We start from the raw sequence: 21,249 nt of genomic DNA on the forward strand, positions 1-21,249 counted from the left end.
GTTTAGCGTGGAGATTCCGGACTTACAGTAGATTGGATTTTACTACTTGAACTTCAGTAGTTGAACCTTAGATTAATTAAAAAGACTGTTGTAAATTATTGTATCTTTATACTGAAATGTAGTTTTATACAGATATGTATATCATGTAGATGCCATTACCTTCCGCACTTTATTTTAAAAAGAAAAATTTTTAGACCCTGTTTATCAGAACTGATAATTAAATCCCAACGATGATTAAGAAGATGATTAGCGTCCGGGTCCCCACAACAGGTGGTATCAGAGCCATAGATCCTTTAGTGATAGATCCTTTAGATTGAGATAGTCAGAGTTGATAGATTCTTTAGACTGAGATAGAAGAGAATGAGCGGGGTAGATTGAATTTTCTTTCCTTGCATGTGATTGCTAGCATGAGAATTATTTCAATGTTGACTTACATTTTGTGTGCTAGCATGATTTATTGCTTTCCCTATTACATGTTGTTTGTTATCTGAGTTGATTACAACATGTAATTACCAAGACTGAATCAGAACCGATTCTGAATCAGAGGTATATGATCAGAGGAGGGCTGAGACAGATTATACAGATTGTGTATTGATTTGTTTGACATTCAGATATACCGCCTTGGAGATTTCCAGAAAGGGGTAGTACTTCGTCTGTACAGCTAGATGCATCAGAAGCTCAGCTAGAAGAAAAGTTGAAAGAATTTGAGTTATTACAACCGCCGATTCTGAGTGGTACCGAGACCTCTGAAGACTGTCAGAACTGGTTTGATGATATAGAAATTTTGTTCGATTTACTTGACTGTACAGATGAACAGAGGGTTAAAATGGTGCCTTACCAGTTACGAGAAGCCGCCAGGAGTTGGTGGATTACCAGTACAAGAATGTGGGCACAGAGAGGTACAGTGATTTCGTGGGAAATATTCAGAACTGAATTCTATCGAAGATTTTTCTCAGCTTCGTACCGAGCGGACAAGAAATTAGAGTTTGAGAATTTGGGCCAAGGGCAGCTAAATATTGACGCATATATTGCTAAATTCTCGACTCTAATGCATTTTGCTCCTCATTTAGCTGGATATGATGAAGCTATAGTAAATCAATTCATGAATTTGCAACGACCTTACCATTTTGCTGACATCCTGAGTAGAGCGAAGAGAGCGGAGGCGAGTCTGATTAGACAATTGACAAGGTTGTGTGTGAAGCCACCCCAGACACAGCAATCCCCTCTTCGATATGAGCGTGGCAGTACGAGTGGGAAACAAGAGTTGCTGAAAACTCGTTAGAAGCCATTCAAGAAGTTGGGAAGTGGCTCCTCTAGCTCAAGTGGTTCGAGTCCAAGCCATACTGATGTTTATTGTAGGACTTGCGGAGGGAGGCATTCAACAGAGCAATGCCAAGGAGTGCTTGGTAGATGCAATATCTGTAAACAGCTGGGGCATTTTGCTAAAGTTTGTCCCCAGAGATGGTCCCGAAGATCGTAGGGAACATCGTTTAATTGAGAAACAGAACCAGAAGCCACAACAGGTACTATTCTTTATGATTTTATTGCATATGTATTGATATATACGAATGCATTTGTTAAGAATATCTTTGACTGAGTTGTATGGAGATATGCTGTATCTGTTGGGTCTAGTGGTACTGTAGTATTGATTTCCTAGCTTGTTGAGGAAATGTTGATATCAGAGATTTCTGTGACATATTATATACTACAGTAAGATAAGAATGAGATCGAGTTAGATTATGATGTACTTGTGTTTTCTGATTTGAACGCATTATTGATATGTATATGCTGCACAAGTACAGACATATTGTAGAATTTTTCTAAAAATGGTAAGAGTAAGACCAGAAAGGAATGATCAGTGGAGATACCACGATAAGGATTCTAGATTTAGAATTCCTTTGGTATCTGTATTGTATATGACTCGATTAGTACAGAAAGGAGTCGATTGCATCCTTATGTATTCAGTAGATCCACTGAAATCGAGTTTAGTATTGACAGATTGGTCAATATTATACAAGTTGGCTGATGTTTGCCTAGATCAGATTTCAGGATTGTGTTATATCAGAAAGATAGAGTTCAGAATTGAATTGAGATCTGGCATTGTTTGTATAGTAGATTTAGTACAGAATGGTATTGACTATACAGAATTATACAAAATGAATTGAAGGAATATTTGAAATATCATACTCAATATTCTGAGAATTATGATTCTTGTATACAGAAATTGTTCAGATATGTATTTTGGTTGAAACAGATTGTATTCAGAATATGTGATATCTGCAGTTTGTATATCGATTTATTTGTACAGTTAAGACAAAAATCAGTGACTGTAACCGACACAGGTAACAGATATATCAGAATTAGCAGAAATGTCAGAAAGTCAGAATCGCTGAGTTTTACAGATTTTCTTATTCTCTGATCTCCTTAATATATTATATCTGCTTACGTATTGTGGTTGCTCTAAATCCCAAGGAACCATCTTTCTTCTTAACGAAAAGAACTGGAGCTCCCCAAGGCGAAGAACTCGGACGAATGAAACCCTTATCTAGAAGATCCTGCAACTGCGCCTTCAACTCCTTCATCTCAGTAGGAGCCATCCGGTACGGAGCCTTAGAGATAGGAACCGTACCAGGAGCTAGATCGATAACGAACTCAACATCTCTGTCCGGTGGCAAACCCGGAACATCAACCTCAAACACATCAGCAAACTCCCTCACAACATCGTTATCATCAATATTCAACTTAATCAGTCTATCAACATCCACAATAGAAGCAAGAAACCCATCGCAACCTCTACACAGCAATCTCTCAGCCTCAAGACAAGAAATAAAAGGAAGGACCAGCGAAGTACCTGAGCTGGCGAGAACTCCTCCCTGGCCATCATCTGCAAAAGTCACCTTCTTAGCAACACAATCGATAACTGCACGGTAACTCGAAAGCCAATCCATGCCAAGAATAACATTGAAGGCAACCATAGGGATAACAATCAAATCAGCGAAGACAACTCGCTCCTCAATACGAACAGGGCACGCAAAGACAATTGATGTCGGGCACAAGACATCTCCCGAAGGCAAAACAACACTAAGCTGAAGGGGAAGAACAGAAGGAACTATACCCAAAGATCTCAAAAACAATTCAGACATAAAAGAATGAGTAGCACCAGTATCTATCAAAGTAGTAGCTACTCTGCCTGAAATCAAAATAGTACTAGAGATCAATGAAGAATCACAATTAATACCTTCCTTGGTAATCGAAAAGATACGACCCTGCACCTTCCCTTGGCTAGCTCCTTGAGGACAATTCCTGGCAACGTGGCCTGCCGTGCCACAACGATAACAAGTATGAGTGCCATATCTGCACTCTCCTCGATGATGCTTGCCACACTTAGGACAAAGTGGCTTCTCGGGATCAAATGGAACAACTGAACTGGCGGAGGTCTAGGACTCGACTCCATCTTGCCCTTGCCCTTGAAACGATCCCTGCCCCTCTGATTAGAACCCTGGCCTCTCTGAGCAACAGCTTGATGCCTCTCCTGCCTCTCTCTGGCGATATCCTTCTCGTCCTGCTCGGCCAACAAAGCTTTGGACACAATCTCCTTGAAAGTAACAGCCTTGGACATGTTGATATCACGGCGAATCTCAGCTCTAAGGCCTCGAATGAAATGAGCGCCTTTGTCCTTGTCGTTCGAAGCAATATACGGAGCAAATAGGCAACCCTCCTCAAACTTCAGAATATACTGACCAACATCCAAGCTCCCCTGACGAAGCTCCAAGAACTCCGTAACCTTCCTCGCTCTAAGGGCATAGGGGAAATACTTGTCGTAGAACAAGTCCGTAAACTCAGACCACTTCTGTGTCGCAACAGTAACACTGACCTTCGTCGCATTCCACCAAATGCGGGCAGCCTTAACCAACATGAAAACAGCACAACTGATCCTGTCTTTGTCCTCATACTGGAGATGATCGAAGATAGCTTCAAGCGCCTTGACCCACTCGACAGCAACTAAAGGATCGGTGCTACCTGCGAATTCCGGTGGATCCATTCTCTTGAAAGCAGAAAATACGGCATCAGTGCCAACAGCCTGAGCAACCTGACCTCTCACTTGACCTCGACCCTGTCCTGCTCCTTGCAATCGGAGCAACTGCTGAATCTGATCGCTATGCACCTTAGCCTGCTCCTTAAGCAACTTTCCGAACTCGTCGACAACTCTCGAGGAAGAACTATCCTCACCCTGTGCCGCCTTACGCTTAGGAGGCATACTCTACAATTGCTCACAAGACACCAATCAATATACATAACAATGGATAGATGCAAGAAAACATACCCGGACAGTTGAAAGTAGACGAAGTCATATGCATTGGTCCGAAGAACACCGCTCTGATACCACTAAATGTGACACCCTGACCCGTAACATAAAAAAAATACAGCGGAAATAAAATTTTCTTTTAAAATATGGAAGGAGTTTCAAAATACATTTCATAAAAATGTTTACAAAATTATCACATGATCATTCAAATGATATACAAAATACAAAACAATCATTCTTATGATCATGCCCCAAAATGGTACAAAACAATCTTCCTTCCAACGGTGTATGCATATGACCCCTATCCACAGTCAACGTCCAGGGCCTCCACTCTGATCTGCATCACATGAATAAACTGAAATGAGAATAAATCTCAGCAAGTGGAACTCTAACATAGCAATGATACATAGTATACTCTGTAAAACATGACTTTGAAATCATAAATACCATCAACTCTGAAACATGAATACTGTAGCAATAACTGTAGCAATAGCATATCAATAAGATAGCAATAAGATGGTATTCTCTTTTCTCTGGTTGGATTGATATCAATAGTATCTCTGCTCTGGTGCTAATATCCCTATCGATATAAACCGATAACTCTGAGGGATAAAAGCCTATGGTCGATGATCATCTAATTGCATGCAATGCTCTGACTATGATAAATCAATCCAATAAAACATTTGAACTCTGAATAGCATTTAAGGCCGTCGTTTCGCAATCTCATATTTTCTCTTGTATTCCCTTTTAACAATAGTGAGATATACAATACCTCCAATAGATAATCAATGAAATCAATACATAACAATGGATCAATGGAAGGGAATATCACTTTGAAACCTTTAAAACACAATACATATAATATCATGTGAGCACAAGGGATGAAATTCTACTTACAAACCAATAGAACACCTCAAACTTAGCTCTTGGTACACCACCTACAACAATAATCCATAAACAACACCAAAATCAACTCTATATCCACAAATACAAGTCAAATAATCCATTAACCAACTCAAACATCAAGCCCAAGTCAACCCTTAACTCAAAACCTTAATAGAATCGCACCAAAAACTTACCTAAGCTTCCTTATACCACGGAGAACGACAATCTCAAGCCAGAATTCCAAATAACTCCAAGAATCAAAGGTAGGAAGCAATTGAAATGGATGAAAACCCTTAAGAAATGAGAGAATCTCGAAATGAAGAGGAAAGGATAAGATAAAGTATGGCCAACCACTCCCAAAAGCAACTAAATATCTCGCCCATACTTACACCGCGGGTGCGGTCACACAAGCACCGCGGGTGCGCTAAGCTCACGGCATTCCAACAAAAATCCCATGCACGATCACCGCGGGTGCGGTGCTACAATTACCGCGGGTGCGGTCTCACCGCGGGTGCGGTGCTTACACTGCCGCGGGTGCACTCTTGCTTCGGCAATGAACAGTAACAATGCAACTAAAATCAATCCGAAATGCTGAAACGAACAACCAACAACATCTAATACCTCAAGATAACATTAACCAACAATACTATAGCCCAAAACACAACTCTAAACATCTAAATCATAACCCAAATAACAAGTAAAGCTTAAACCGTACCGTACACCGGGCTCGGCTATTACAACCTCAAATTCAGGTTCTTCTACAACATCATCCTCCATTCGGGATTCAAACTCGCCCACAACATCACCCTCCGTTTGAGAATTAAGCTCAACTGGCGATTTTATTATGATCATCTCATCACGTGGACATTGACTGATATCATGCCCGACCTCAAAACACCAACAACATATAACATCACAAGTACTAGAAATTGAGTTTTTAAATGTACCTTGATATTCATATTTGCTAGATTCACATCTCCGGCCACCTCCTCTATCCTCCTCACATCGCCTATCATCATCATGATGTAAATGCCATGCTCTACTTCTTTCAACTCCACTACCTCTACTACTCTCATCAACATGCCTATCATGCATCGCCTCTTCTTCACAACCCATATATTTTTTCGTAGAGGCTTAAACTCCTTCTCCCATATTCTATCCAACCCTCTCAACATTGTTTGAAATTAACGATCGTCAACCATTATACCTGCAAGAAAAAGTTAGTATAAAACAATACAAGATAAGTTTCCTCACCACGAATCCTCCTTGATCACTCCAATGGAAATTCACTCGACTCACCTTTTTTTTTCTCACTACAAAATACTCACCGGTCACTCCAAAGAAATAACGCTCGCACTCAAGTGTTTTTCACTCAAATTTGATAGTTCTCTCAAAGTTGTGCTCAATCTTTATATTTTTTTTTTATCAAACTAACAAGATTCAACTTGTGAACACTTGCAACTGTCTCACTTGGATTGCACAAAAACAAGAACGATAGAATAACACAGAACAAATTTTTTTCGAGAATTCTGGATTATTAAATAACAAAGGATGATAGAAATAACGCAGATCCTGAAATAGAAAAAAGGATAACACAAATATGATAACAGAATGAATTTTTGTTTTTTTGTTTTTGATAGATATGACAATAGAAACACAAGGATAACACAGATCGGATAACAGAACAGATATTTATATTTTTATTTGATTTTTAGACAGATCTGAAAATGAAGAACAAGATACTTACTTGATTTCAATGAGCCAAAGCTCTGATACCAAATGATAAAAATCCAAGTACGAATGAATAGCAAACACGATTATCGAAATCGCACCCTCAATTCAATAACAAACAAGGATCTATTATGTTGTCCCGATCTTTTGAAACAAGTAAAGATTTGTGATATTCACCTCTAAGCGATTAACACTTAGCAATAAATATCAACGATGATAACAATTGAATCAAGAACGAACCTTCAAAAAACTTGTTTTGACAATCCGTGCGAGAAACAATCGGCAAACGCCACAAAGATGCAATCTTTGATAAGTTTGATTTGATTTTTTTTCTTCTTGTGAAGAATAAAGCTAAAAGCTTTGGGAATTGAGATAAACTCAAGTTTTTCTTATATCATTCAATAATTCGTTCATCAGTCATATACATTCAATATATAATAATCAATACATGAAAACTAGTGCACAAAAGTCATAAAGAAAGTTGTGAAAAAATTCTACACGGAACTGGACCGCAGGTGCGCTGCAGACTGGACCGCGGGTGCGGTACAGTCTCAAGAAAAAAAAATTTTAAATTTTTTTTTTTTTTTTTTTTAGCAAGACCGCGGGTGCGGCCCTGTTTTGAGCGCGGGTGCGCTAGACCTTCGGCAATTTCACTTGAATTACATTCCAAAGACCTCCAATATTATTCCCATTATTCCCAACCTCCTTTAATTTAGACATCCAACTTGTAGGACTTCCTTGATAGCTCATCATGAGTCCTTGAAGTGCATCTTTAAACTTCTTGCTTCGTCCCCTCGTTATAGGTCATTCGGTATATTCTTTGTTGAACTCCACCACTTGCTTGAATAAGCTAGATTCATCATCTTTTATCACAATCAAGCTTGAAAGTCGGAAGCAACAACACATCTTAAATCTTTCCCCAAACGTTTGCACACGGTGCCTAGCCAGATTCATATCAGCTATTCTTAAATAGAACTTGGATTGACATTTCTATGGACTTTATTTTGGGGTTGCCTAGGACAAAGAAGGGGAGGGATTCTATTTTTGTTGTTGTGGATAGATTCTCTAAGATGGCACATTTTATAGCTTGTCATAAAACCGATGATGTTTCAAACATTGCGGATTTGTTCTTTAGAGAAGTCGTTAGGTTGCATGGCATGCCTAGGACTATTGTTTCTGGTCGCGATGTTAAATTCTTGAGTTACTTTTGAAAGACTTTATGGGCTAAACTTGACACAAAATTGTTGTTTTCTACTACTTGTCATCCTCAAACGGATGGACAAACTGAAGTTGTCAATAGAACTTTGGGAACACTTTTGCGTGCTATTCTTAAATAGAACTTGGATTGACATTTCTATGGACTTTATTTTAGGGTTGCCTAGGACTAAGAAGGGGAAGGATTCTATTTTTGTTGTTGTGGATAGATTCTCTAAGATGGTACATTTTATAACTTGTCATAAAACCGATAATGCTTCAAACATTGCGGATTTGTTCTTTAGAGAAGTCGTTAGGTTGCATGGCATGCCTATGACTATTGTTTCTGGTCGCGATGTTAAATTCTTGAGTTACTTTTGGAAGACTTTATGGGCTAAACTTGGCACAAAATTGTTGTTTTCTACTACTTGTCATCCTCAAACGGATGGACAAACTGAAGTTGTCAATAGAAATTTGGGAACACTTTTGCGTGCTATTCTTAAAAAGAACTTGGATTGACATTTCTAAGGACTATATTTTGGGGTTGCCTAGGACTAAGAAGGGATGGATTCTATTTTCGTTGTTGTGGATAGATTCTCTAAGATGGCAAATTATATAGCTTGTCATAAACCCGATGATGCTTCAAACATTGCGGATTTGTTCTTTAGAGAAGTCGCTAGGTTGCATGGCATGCCTAGGACTATTGTTTCTGGTGGCGATGTTAAATTCCTGAGTTACTTTTGGAAGACTTTATGGGCTAAACTAGGTACAAAATTGTTGTTTTCTACTACTTGTCATCCTCAAACGGATGGACAAACTGAAGTTGTCAATAGAACTTTGGGAACACTTTTGCGTGCTATTCTTAAGAAGAACTTGGATTTACATTTCTATGGACTTTATTTTGGGGTTGCCTAGGACAAAGAAAGGGAGGGATTCTATTTTAGTTGTTGTGGATAGATTCTCTAAGATGGCACATTTTATAGCTTGTCATAAAACCGATGATGCTTCAAACATTGCGGATTTGTTCTTTAGAGAAGTCGTTAGGTTGCATGGCATGTCTAGGAATATTGTTTCTGGTCGCGATGTTAAATTCTTGAGTTACTTTTGGAAGACTTTATGGGCTAAACTTGGCACAAAATTGTTGTTTTCTACTACTTGTCATCCTCAAACGGATGGACAAACTGAAGTTGTCAATAGAACTTTGGGAACACTTTTGCATGCTATTCTTAAAAACAAATTGGATTGAAATTTGTATGGACTTTATTTTGGGGTTGCCTAGGACTAAGAAGGGGAGGGATTCTATTTTTGTTGTTGTGGATAGATTCTCTAAGATGGCACATTTTATAGCTTGTCATAAAACCGATGATGCTTCAAACATTGCGGATTTGTTCTTTAGAGAAGTCGTTAGGTTGCATGGCATGCCTAGGACTATTGTTTCTGGTCGCGATGTTAAATTCTAGAGTTACTTTTGGAAGACTTTATGGGCTAAACTTGGCACAAAATTGTTGTTTTCTACTACTTGTCATCCTCAAACGGATGGACAAACTGAAGTTGTCAATAGAACTTTGGGAACACTTTTGCGTGCTATTCTTAAATAGAACTTGGATTGACATTTCTATGGACTTTATTTTGGGGTTGCCTAGGACTAAGAAGGGGAGGGATTCTATTTTTATTGTTGTGGATAGATTCTCTAAGATGACACATTTTATAGCTTGTCATAAAACCGATGATGCTTCAAACATCGCGGATTTGTTATTTAGAGAAGTCGATAGGTTGCATGGCATGCCTAGGACTATTGTTTCTGGTCGCGATGTTAAATTCTTGAGTTACTTTCGGAAGACTTTATGGGATAAACTTGGCACAAAATTGTTGTTTTCTACTACTTGTCATCCTCAAACGGATGGACAAACTGAAGTTGTCAATAAAACTTTGGGAACACTTTTGCGTGCTATTTTTAAAAAGAACTTGGATTTACATTTCTATGGACTTTATTTAGGGGTTGCCTAGGACTAAGAAGGGGAGTGATTCTATTTTTGTTGTTTTGGATAGATTCTCTAAGATGGCACATTTTATAGCTTGTCATAAAACCGATGATGCTTCAAACATTGCGGATTTGTTCTTTAGAGAAGTCGTTAGGTTGCATGGCATGTCTATGACTATCGTTTCTGGTTGCGATGTTAAATTCTTGAGTTACTTTTGGAAGACTTTATGGGCTAAACTTGGCACAAAATTGTTGTTTTCAACTACTTGTCATCCTCAAACGGATGGACAAACTTAAGTTGTCAATAGAACATTGGGAACACTTTTGCGTGCTATTCTTAAATAGAACATGGATTGACATTTCAATGGACTTTATTTTGGGGTTGCCTAGGACTAAGAAGGGGAGGGATTTTATTTTTGTTGTTGTGGATAGATTCTCTAAGATGGCACATTTTATAGCTTGTCATAAACCCGATGATGCTTCAAACATTGCGGATTTGTTCTTTAGAGAAGTCGCTAGGTTGCATGGCATGCCTAGGACTATTGTTTCTGGTCGCGATGTTAAATTCTTGAGTTACTTTTGGAAGACTTTATGGGCTAAACTTGGCACATAATTGTTGTTTTCTTCTACTTGTCATCCTCAAACGGATGGACAAACTGAAGTCGTCAATAGAACTTTGGGAACAGTTTTGCGTGCTATTCTTAAGAAGGACTTGGATTTACATTTCTATGGACTTTATTTTGTGGTTGCCTAGGACTATGAAGGGGAGGGATTCTCTTTTTGTGGTTGTGGATAGATTCTCTAAGATGGCACATTTTATAGCTTGTCATAAAACCGATGATGCTTCAAACATTGCGGATTTGTTCTTTAGAGAAGTCGTTAGGTTGCATAGAATGCCTAGGACTATTGTTTTTTGTCGCGATGTTAAATTCTTGAGTTACTTTTGGAATACTTTATGGGCTAAACTTGACACAAAATTGTTGTTTTCTACTACTTGTCATCCTCAAACGGATGGACAAACTGAAGTTGTCAATAGAACTTTGGGAACACTATTGCGTGCTATTCTTAAAAAGAACTTGGATTGACATTTCAAAGGACTTTATTTCGTGGTTGCCTAGGACTAAGAAGGGGAGGGATTCTATTTTTGTTGTTTTATATAGATTCTCTAAGATGGCACATTTTATAGCTTGTCATAAACCCGATGATGCTTCAAACATTGCGGATTTGTTCTTTAGAGAAGTCGCTAGGTTGCATGGCATGCCTAGGACTATTGTTTCTGGTCGCGATTTAAATTCTTGAGTTACTTTCGGAAGACTTTGTGGGCTAAACTAGGCACAAAATTGTTGTTTTCTACTACTTGTCATCCTCAAACGGATGGACAAACTGAAGTTATCAATAGAACTTTGGGAACACTTTTGCGTGCTATTCTTAAGAAAAACTTGGATTTACATTTCTATGGACTTTATTTTGGGGTTGCCTAGGACTAAAAAGGGGAGGGATTCTATTTTTGTTGTTGTGGATAGATTCTTTAAGATGGCACATTTTATAGCTTCTCATAAAACTGATGATGATTCAAACATTGCGGATTTGTTCTTTAGAGAAGTCGTTAGGTTGCATGGCATGTCCAGGAATATTGTTTCTGGTCGCGATGTTAAATTCTTGAGTCACTTTTGGAAGACTTTATGGGCTAAACTTGGCACAAAATTGTTGTTTTCAACTACTTGTCATCCTCAAACGGATGGACAAACTTAAGTTGTCAATAGAACTTTGGGAACACTTTTGCGTGCTATTCTTAAATAGAACTTGGATTGACATTTCAATGGACTTTATTTTGGGGTTGCCTAGGACTAAGAAGGGGAGGGATTCTATTTTTGTTGTTGTGGATAGATTCTCTAAGATGGCACATTTAATAGCTTGTCATAAAACCGATGATGCTTCAAACATTGCGGATTGGTTCTTTAGAGAAGTCGTTAGGTTGCATGGCATGCCTAGGACTTTTGTTTCTGGTCGCGATGTTAAATTCTTAAGTTACTTTTAAAAGATTTTATGGGCTAAACTTGGCACAAAATTGTTGTTTTCTACTACTTGTCATCTTCAAACGGATGGACAAACTGAAGTTGTCAATAGAACTTTGGGAACACTTTTGCGTGCAATTCTTAAATAGAACTTGGATTGACATTTCAATGGACTTTATTTTGGGGTTGCCTAGGACTAAGAAGGGGAGGGATTCTATTTTTGTTGTTGTGGATAGATTCTCTAAGATGGCACATTTTATAACTTGTCATAAAATCGATGATGCTTCAAACATCGCGGATTTGTTATTTAGAGAAGTCGCTAGGTTGCATGGCATGTCTAGGACTATTGTTTCTGGTCGCGATGTTAAATTCTTGAGTTACTTTTGGAATACTTTATGGGCTAAACTTGGCACAAAATTGTTGTTTTCTACTACTTGTCATCCTCAAACGGATGGACAAACTGAAGTTGTCAATAGAACTTTGGGAACACTTTTGCGTGCTATTCTTAAAAAGAACTTGGATTGACATTTCTAAGGACTATATTTTGGGGTTGCATAGGACTAAGAAGGGGAGGGATTCTATTTTTGTTGTTGTGGATAGATTCTCTAAGATGGCAAATTATATAGCTTGTCATAAACCCGATGATGCTTCAAACATTGCGGATTTGTTCTTTAGACAAGTCGCTAGGTTGCATGGCATGCCTAGGACTATTGTTTCTGGTCGCGATGTTAAATTCTTGAGTTACTTTTGGAAGACTTTATGGGCTAAACTTGGCACAAAATTGTTGTTTTCTACTACTTGTCATCCTCAAACGGATGGACAAACTGAAGTTGTCAATAGAACTTTGGGAACACTTTTGCGTGCTCTTCTTAAATAGAACTTGGATTGACATTTGTATGGACTTTATTTTGGGGTTGCCTAGGACTAAGAAGGGGAGGGATTCTATTTTTGTTGTTGTGGATAGATTCTCTAAGATGGCACATTTTATAGCTTGTCATAAAACCGATGATGCTTCGAATGTGGGGACCCGGGCTCTAACTCAATTCCTTTGGGATTTATTGGATCTTTGCTCGAAAATGTGGGTCAAAATTTTGCTTTTAACATTAATTCAAATGTATAATTAAAACATAATCTGTCTCTATAATAATTAAACAACATAATGTACATACAAATCTGTTTAGTACAATCATACATTAGTGTTTAAAAGTTTCAGTACAAATCTAATACCAACAACTAATAATCTGCCTTGCCCGAGATCTCCACACTATCAACAATCTCTCATCTTCCTCGTGCCCCAGATCCTGCCCCACCTGTCGCCGTGCACACATACAGACATGACAACAGCCGGATAACTCCGGTGAGAACAAATCCCAGTATAAAACATGTATGCATGCAATGTAATAATCATGTACAAAAGCATAGCATATATCAATTAACATGAATTAAGATCTAAACATGTAAAGGAATACAAATCTGTATTCAACATCTAATTCTTGATTCGATTCGTTTCTACTCTAGGGATCCCGGTGTGAATAAGACGTCACTGATCTGTCACCTACCCTCCCAATCGGGGTAACTGTACGTCTTATTCCTAGACTTCGGTCAAATCTGTATCGAGTGTCTACACGTAGAGATGTTCTGCTTCTACGCGTTGATACACCGAACGTCTAGTTTGACAAATCTGTCAATGATTCCTATCTCAAAGGCTTGAATATAAATCTATAAAAAAAGCAAAATCATAATCAAGTATAAATAACAATCTAGTATGTGATTTAGGGAAACTCGTATCAAATCTGAATCGAGTTGTGCAATCCCGTGACCACATGAATTATACCTTTCCTGTCGCACAGTCTGTGTCGTAACCGGAGTATTGAGTTCACAATGGCCAATACAAATCTGAAATGGCATAATCAATGTGCTATATATTAAAACACAACTCAAACAATCTTGTGCAATTCAATAATCAGTCTCGGCATAAAATCGACGGCATAACGACGTATTTCTTCAATACTGCTAACTCAACAATACTAAGCTCCATATCAATAACCCATAATCTCATCTAAACATCAACATACATTCTGAAATCTGCATAATTTCCACATAACATAAGCTGGAAAATCGAACCCATAGCATACGGTTTCCAAATTTTTATCCGAAAATGAATATATCAAACTCAATATCTCACGAACATATATCCCTAACAAAATCATAATTCTTCCAACATATGAATTTCGAAACATGCTGGAAATGAACAATACGTACATCCTTAGCTAGCTCTTGTTGCAAGGATCACAAATCTGGGCTCGGAATTAAAACCGGATCACTAAATCATTCAAAATCACAAGTTCTAGATTGAAAGAAATGGAAGCTCTCCCTTTGAATTCTCTCGGCACTTTTTCTTCCTGAATGAAGAATGAAGATTCAGCAGCTTCATATATATATATACATGCCATGTGTCAAGCCAAGAAACAAAGGTGGCATTCTCGCATGCAGCACCGCGGGTGCGGCGAGTCTCTTAGCGCGGGTGCGCTCATGTTTTGGCAGCATTTTCATTATCCAGAAATCGTCGACCGCGGGTGCGGTCTTGTTCTTACCGCGGGTGCGGTCGCCCACCGCGGGTGTGGTCCTTCCTGCACCGCGGGTGCGGTCTTGCTTTGCTCAAAACTTCCCAGCCTACTGCCCATCTGCCACGGGTGCGGTCCACTTCTGAGTGCGGGTGCGGTCTGGCTTCGGCCTTACATTATAAAATTCTATCTTTTTCACCTAACACTTCTTATAATATGACATGCATTCTCATATCTATGAATCTCACATCAATGACAACTGATAATTCTCGAGCCTTACATTTCTCCCCCTCTTAGACAGGAGTTCGTCCTCGGACTCGTAAGCAAATAATCATGCAAGTATATACAAAACAGTAAAATCAAAATTGAAAGGAAGACTCACATCATATGAATAGCTCGGGATGTTTCTATCTCATATCAGACTCTGTCTCCCAAGTTGCTTCCTCGATGCCATGACTGTTAGAGTAGGTGCACGTCGAGCCAAGTGTTGGCCGAGTGTTCACAATGAAACTCTATGTATAAGCAGTCTTTATTTTAATAATATTTGAAATTATTATTTTGGCAAATCTTTATCTGTATACCCATGCTAGCTGCATAGATAAAGCCCTTGAATATACAAATAGTAGAAAGAATATGGGATGCTCATATGATGAGTATCATGAAACTCATATTTGTAATACTGTATATTCTAAACGGTTCCTAGTCGATTCAGCCGCCACTAAGAAGGATATAGGCCGCTCGAGTTAGAGACTAGTATCTGCGATGTGAGTACCATGTTTCATTGGTAGGGGACATTGTGATGTCCGAACATGCAGATAGGTGCTCCTTGTAGAGTGCACTGAACAACCCTCCATAAAAGGACTTTCCAAGTGGTTCTCACTTATCGAGTGGAAAAGTCCTGGTTTATGGTTGTACAGAATTAGTCCTTATGACCCGGGACAACATTGAGACTCTATGTGCTAGAATTACACTTTGACTTGTTTACCGACTCTCATGGGGTCATCAGGTGGCAAGGTTGGGTGTTCTGTCGAAACACATAGGAGTCGATGCATTGTAGTCGGGGATTCACCGCTTACCTTCGGGTATGGATATCCTATGTGTTATCATGTGTATGTAGATCGAAATCTCTGGCCAGAGTATGGTTGTAATTATGAAAGGTGTTTCATAGATTGCACCATCGATGCAACTACGACATGACACATAGTATCGATTCATAGACAACTCTCGATAAACCAATGGTTGTCGAATCGGTCGGGATATATGAGTTGAAGGGACCGTACTGTACGCTAACCATAATTGAATGGTTCTTGCAGGCACTATCATGTGATACCTAGGGAATCACGTAAGCGATGCTGCTAGGCGTTTAACGTGATTGGTTGGGTACTATCAGACTTGAGTTCTGACGTTCTTACTATCAAGGAGTTGATAAGTAAGAATGGAGCAATTGGGGTATGCTCGAATAAGGACATGTTTAGTCCGAATCACATGGAGATGTGAACCCACGGCTAGTTGTATCAATGAACCATTGAGGGCCACACAAGTACTAGCTTTGTAAATCCCGATGAGAAGTAAAAAAATAGTTCAATGTGTTGAACGGCTTATAAAGGAGTTTATAAGCGTAAGGAAAATAGAAGTATGACTTCTATGAGAGAAATATAAATTTTGATTTATGGAAGTGTTCCTAAATTAAAATTTGGCCAAGTGAATAATGTAATTGAAAATTGTGATTTTCATAGACATTATTATGGACTAAATAAATTAATTCAAGTGTTGAATTAATTAAACACTAGTGGGCCTAGTAGAGCCCAAATAATTAAATTAATTCAAGTGTTGGATTAATTAAATAATATTGAGTCTTGTAGAGCTCAATTAAAATAATTATTTAAACTAGTGGGACTTGAGTAAATTCAAGTAATGTTTAATTAGTCTCAAATATGTTTGAGATAATTAAATTTAGTCCAAAGTTTTTAATTTGATTAAAAACTATATAGTATGCATGCATGGGAGGTGAAGGGTTGGAGATTACTTTTGAATAAAATAATGGCATGGCATGCTACTTTTCATTTTTTGCTTTTTGCAACACCAAGACAATGAATTAACTCATTCTCCTTCCCTCCCACTATGGAATGGCCGAAATATTCACATCCTTTCTCTCAAGTTTTTCTTCTCCATTTTTGTGTTCTTGAATTGTTTAAGAACACACACTTCTCTTTGATAAATCCTCACATTTTTCTAGTGCAAATTGTGAGGGGATTTACCTAGTTGGTGGTGGGCTTAATTTTGGAGTAAGGAGGAGGCTTGAAGATCTTCATCCATTCAAGAGCTTTGTTGCTAGTCAACAAAGTTGGAGCCACAATCAACTTTTTAAAGTTGATAGGTACATTTCTTTAACATCCTATGAATGTTTTTGTTTTGTAAATATTACACAAGATTTTTATATGGGGTGGCCGAAATTATGCCTCAAAATTTTCGAATTTTTGCTTCCGTTGCGTTTCCGGCCACCGTAACCGGTCCGCTTTCAAGTGGTATCCGAGCTAAGGTTACGGATTTTGTGTAATATTTACGTAATATTATGTTGAGATCGATTTCTAACCGCTTGAGAAATTTTTTGGTGCAAGATTTGATAGGGCCGAAATTTTTGAAGAAAAACAAAAAAAAAAAAATATTTTTCGGGCAGCCCGAGGGGCTGCCCGAGGGGGCTGCCCGAATATTTCGGGCAGCATAGGGCAGCCCGAGGGGCTGCCCGAAATGTTCAGTTTTTAAAATAAAATAAAAAAAAAATTTTTTTTTTTTTGTTGTTGCCGGAATCCGGCGACGGAGCTCCGGCGACGGCGATGACGGCTAGGGTTTCCAAAAGTGTTTTGGTTAATCCAAGTGTCATGGGCCTTGAGATGTTGGGCCATTGGATGGCCAACATAATTTGTGAAATTTAAACTTAATGAATATCTCGCTCCATATCTCCTTTTATAAGTAGAAGAGTTCGCTCGAGCTCCGGCGACGGCGATGACGGCTAGGGTTTCCAAAAGTGTTTTGGTTAATCCAAGTGTCATGGGCCTTGAGATGTTGGGCCATTGGATGGCCAACATAATTTGTGAAATTTAAATGGACCAAAGTAATTTTGGTGGAAAATGGTTTTTGGGCCCTTAAGTTTAAATTTACAAATGTTGCACATATTTTCTCATAAAATAAATAATTGAAGTGAGACTTTAATTATTTATAGTAAATTGTGATTTACAAGAAATTCGATTATAAATAAATTAATTTGAAAGTAGACAAAGGTGTTTGTATACTTTGTTAATTTAATTTATAATTGTGGCGGTTAGTGATTGGATCAAGATATATAATATTGGATCAATTAATTATAGTGATAATTAATTGATGGTGTATGATATGTGATATTATGCATGAAGGATGATCAAAAGCCCAAGCCCAATTTGCTAGGTGTATGCTAGGATATTTGTGTTGTATGATTGTAATAATTATCAATTTAAAGTGGGCTTGGTTTATGGCCCGTTCCCACCCCATGAGATGTATCCCTATGTGCCATGGATATTTATTTGTAAATATTAGAATAGGGGAAGATCAAGATTGGAAGATGGTGGCCTTGGTGATTATGAAGATCGAAGACATGTAATATTGGATGCTAATGTAATAGTATAGTTGCATTGCATCCCGTGCATTTACCCTAGGATTGGACCTAGGCCCGTGTTTGGCTCACACGGGCCATTAGTTTTGGGGCGATTGATCATCCTTGTATTGTTTTCTATTTATGATATATGCATGATATGTTATAAATAATGAGTATGTGCGTTATTATTATTATAATAACAAAGTTGCATGAATCCGGCAAACATACGATCAAACATGGCGAGCTTTTAAAATAAAATTAATGATGAGACCTTTCAAAATTAAAAACCCTCATTTTGAATAAGATTCAAAATTAATATCAAGCCCGAAAAGGGGAATTATAAAATTGGTTATAATTTCCTTGTCTTCCATCGACAATGGGTGCATGATGAACGCTACCCGTACTCGGGGCTCGGCTCATATTATTGGGGGAGCTCTGGGTGCCGAAAGCTGTGACATCCATTGACATAGTGATGTGAACTACGTGGAACTCCCATGATTTCGGCTCATATTATTGAGGGAACTCATGGCGACCGTCCATTAAGGTTCAATATCGATGGGTTAGGCTTGACACGTAAAGATGAACGACGTCATATTATTGGGTCCTAATCAAACGTGAGACAAAAGTTTACGTAGAGGGTTGCATGGCGATGCAATTGGAAACTACCTTTTAGGAATTGTGATGGCCGATATTATTCGGGATCACAATTCGCTAATTGGACCTTACGTACCTACTGAGGAAAGAGTTTCCCGTTTTCACTAGAGGGTAGTGAAAGATGTCAAAACAGTGGGAGTAAATATTTATAAAGTTAAAGTCCATACTTTATATCTTACCAAATATTTTAAATAGTCATCAACATTTATCTGTTTTTACTTTTCAGTACAAATCAACAATGTCTTCGATGCGCAATTCGATATCTATAATACTCGACAAACACATATTAACTGGACCTAATTACCTCACTTGGCTAAGAAATTTGAAAATAGTCTTAAATTCGGAAAGGGTAACATATACACTAACTCAGTCGCCCCCTGTTGAGGCTCCGACTGATTGCAATCCTGAGGAATTGCAGGCTTACAAGGAATGGTGTGACCATGACTTGATAGCCAGGTGTTATATGCTGACTTCTATGAACGATGAGCTACAGAGGCGTTTTGAGGGTGCAAAGAGTGCTGCTGACATTCATTTGCATCTCAAAGAGCTCTTTGGAGAGCAAACGCGTCCTCTTAGGCATGCTACCGTCAAGGAGCTGATCACTTTGCGCATGCGAGAGGGGACCTCGGTCCATGAGCATGGCCTAAAGGTGATCGGGCTCGTGGACAAGCTCGTTGGCATGGATCTGATCCTGCCTTCGGAGTTGACCACCGACATGTTGCTGTTATCGCTGCCTAGCTCATTTGATCCTTTTGTGGTGAACTACAACATGAACAAGATGGAACCGACCCTTGAGGAGTTGGTAAACATGCTTGTTACCTTTGAGTCCACTATCAAGAAAGAGAAGTCGGTTCTTTATGTGGGTTCTTCATCTGGTACGAAGATTGATCCACATGGGAATGGAAAGAAACGTTCTTTCCAACGTCCCGAGAAGAACGAGCCCTTGTTGAGGCAATCTCCGAATCCCGTTGTGGCAGCCAGACCAGTTAAGGCTGACAAGACTGGTGATGTTTGCCATCACTGCAAGAAGCCTGGACATTGGAGGCGAAATTGCAAAGAATATCTTGCCCAGAAGTGTTCTGGAAACGGTATGTTCTAAATTTAAGTAAACATTTTAATTAACTCTACTTCTTGGGTATTAGATACCGGTTGTGACTCACATCTCTGTAATGGGTTACAGGTGATGGGAAGAAGTAGGAAGCTTAAGGAAGGTGTGACCTTCTTGAGGATGGGCAATGGAGCAAGAGTTGCTGCCAAGACCTTAAGAGATGTTTACTTATTGTTGAACAATAGTTTTAAGTTAATTTAGAGATGTTTGTTTGTACCTTTTTGATGAAAAACATTATTTCCATTTCTATTGTGATAAAGATGGATATTCTTGTTTATTTAGCAAAGGTGTTTGCAACATTTACAAGAATGAATGTTTAATTGGTACTTGAGAACTTGAAAACGATCTCTATAACTTAAAAGTAAAAGATATTCTACTAAATGTCCATTCAAAGGCAGATACCATATGAGATATGGATGGGTAAGCCTCCCAAATATTCTTATCTTAGAATATGGGGAGCCCTGCTTATGTGAAGCAGGTAAGTGGGAGATAAATTGGATTGTTGATCCATTTTATGTTACTTTGTGGGATATCCAAGGAATTAAGTTGGATATTATTTCTATCATCCCCAAGAAACAAAGGTGTTTGTTTCTTGGAATGCAACCTTTTTGGGAAAAGGATTTTCTATTGGATAGAAAAAGGGAGATGATAGAACTCGAAGAGGTTCGAGAGAAACCCACAATTATAGAACCCACACCCGATGAGCCAAGAGAGGAGATACAAGCTCCTAGCAGATACGAGAAAGTCTCGAGACCACCTATGAGGTATGGTCAGCTTCTTGAAGAAAGGCCATGATGAGCCTAACCATGGATGTGATCCAAGGACCTTCAAGGAAGCGTTATCTGATGCCGATTCATCCAAGTGGCTTGAAGCAATGGAATCTGAGTTGAATTCCATACATTCAAACCAAGTGTAGGATCTTGTGGATCCACCTGAGGGAACTGTTCCCACAGGGACTTGGGGCGGATGGGAAGGTATTGACCTTCAAGGCGCGATTGGTGGCAAAAGGTTACACTGAAAGACAAGGAGTTGACTTTGAAGAAACCTTTTCCCAGTCGCAATGTTCAAGTCCATAAGGATTTTATTAGCCATAGCTGCATAGTATGACTATGAGATATGGTAGATGGATGTTAAGACAAGTCTTTCTTAATATGGATTTTGAGAAAGTGTTTTACATGTCTCA

This window comes from Primulina eburnea, chromosome 6 (assembly GCF_022965805.1).
Source record: "Primulina eburnea isolate SZY01 chromosome 6, ASM2296580v1, whole genome shotgun sequence".
Classification (NCBI taxonomy): Eukaryota; Viridiplantae; Streptophyta; class Magnoliopsida; order Lamiales; family Gesneriaceae; genus Primulina; species Primulina eburnea.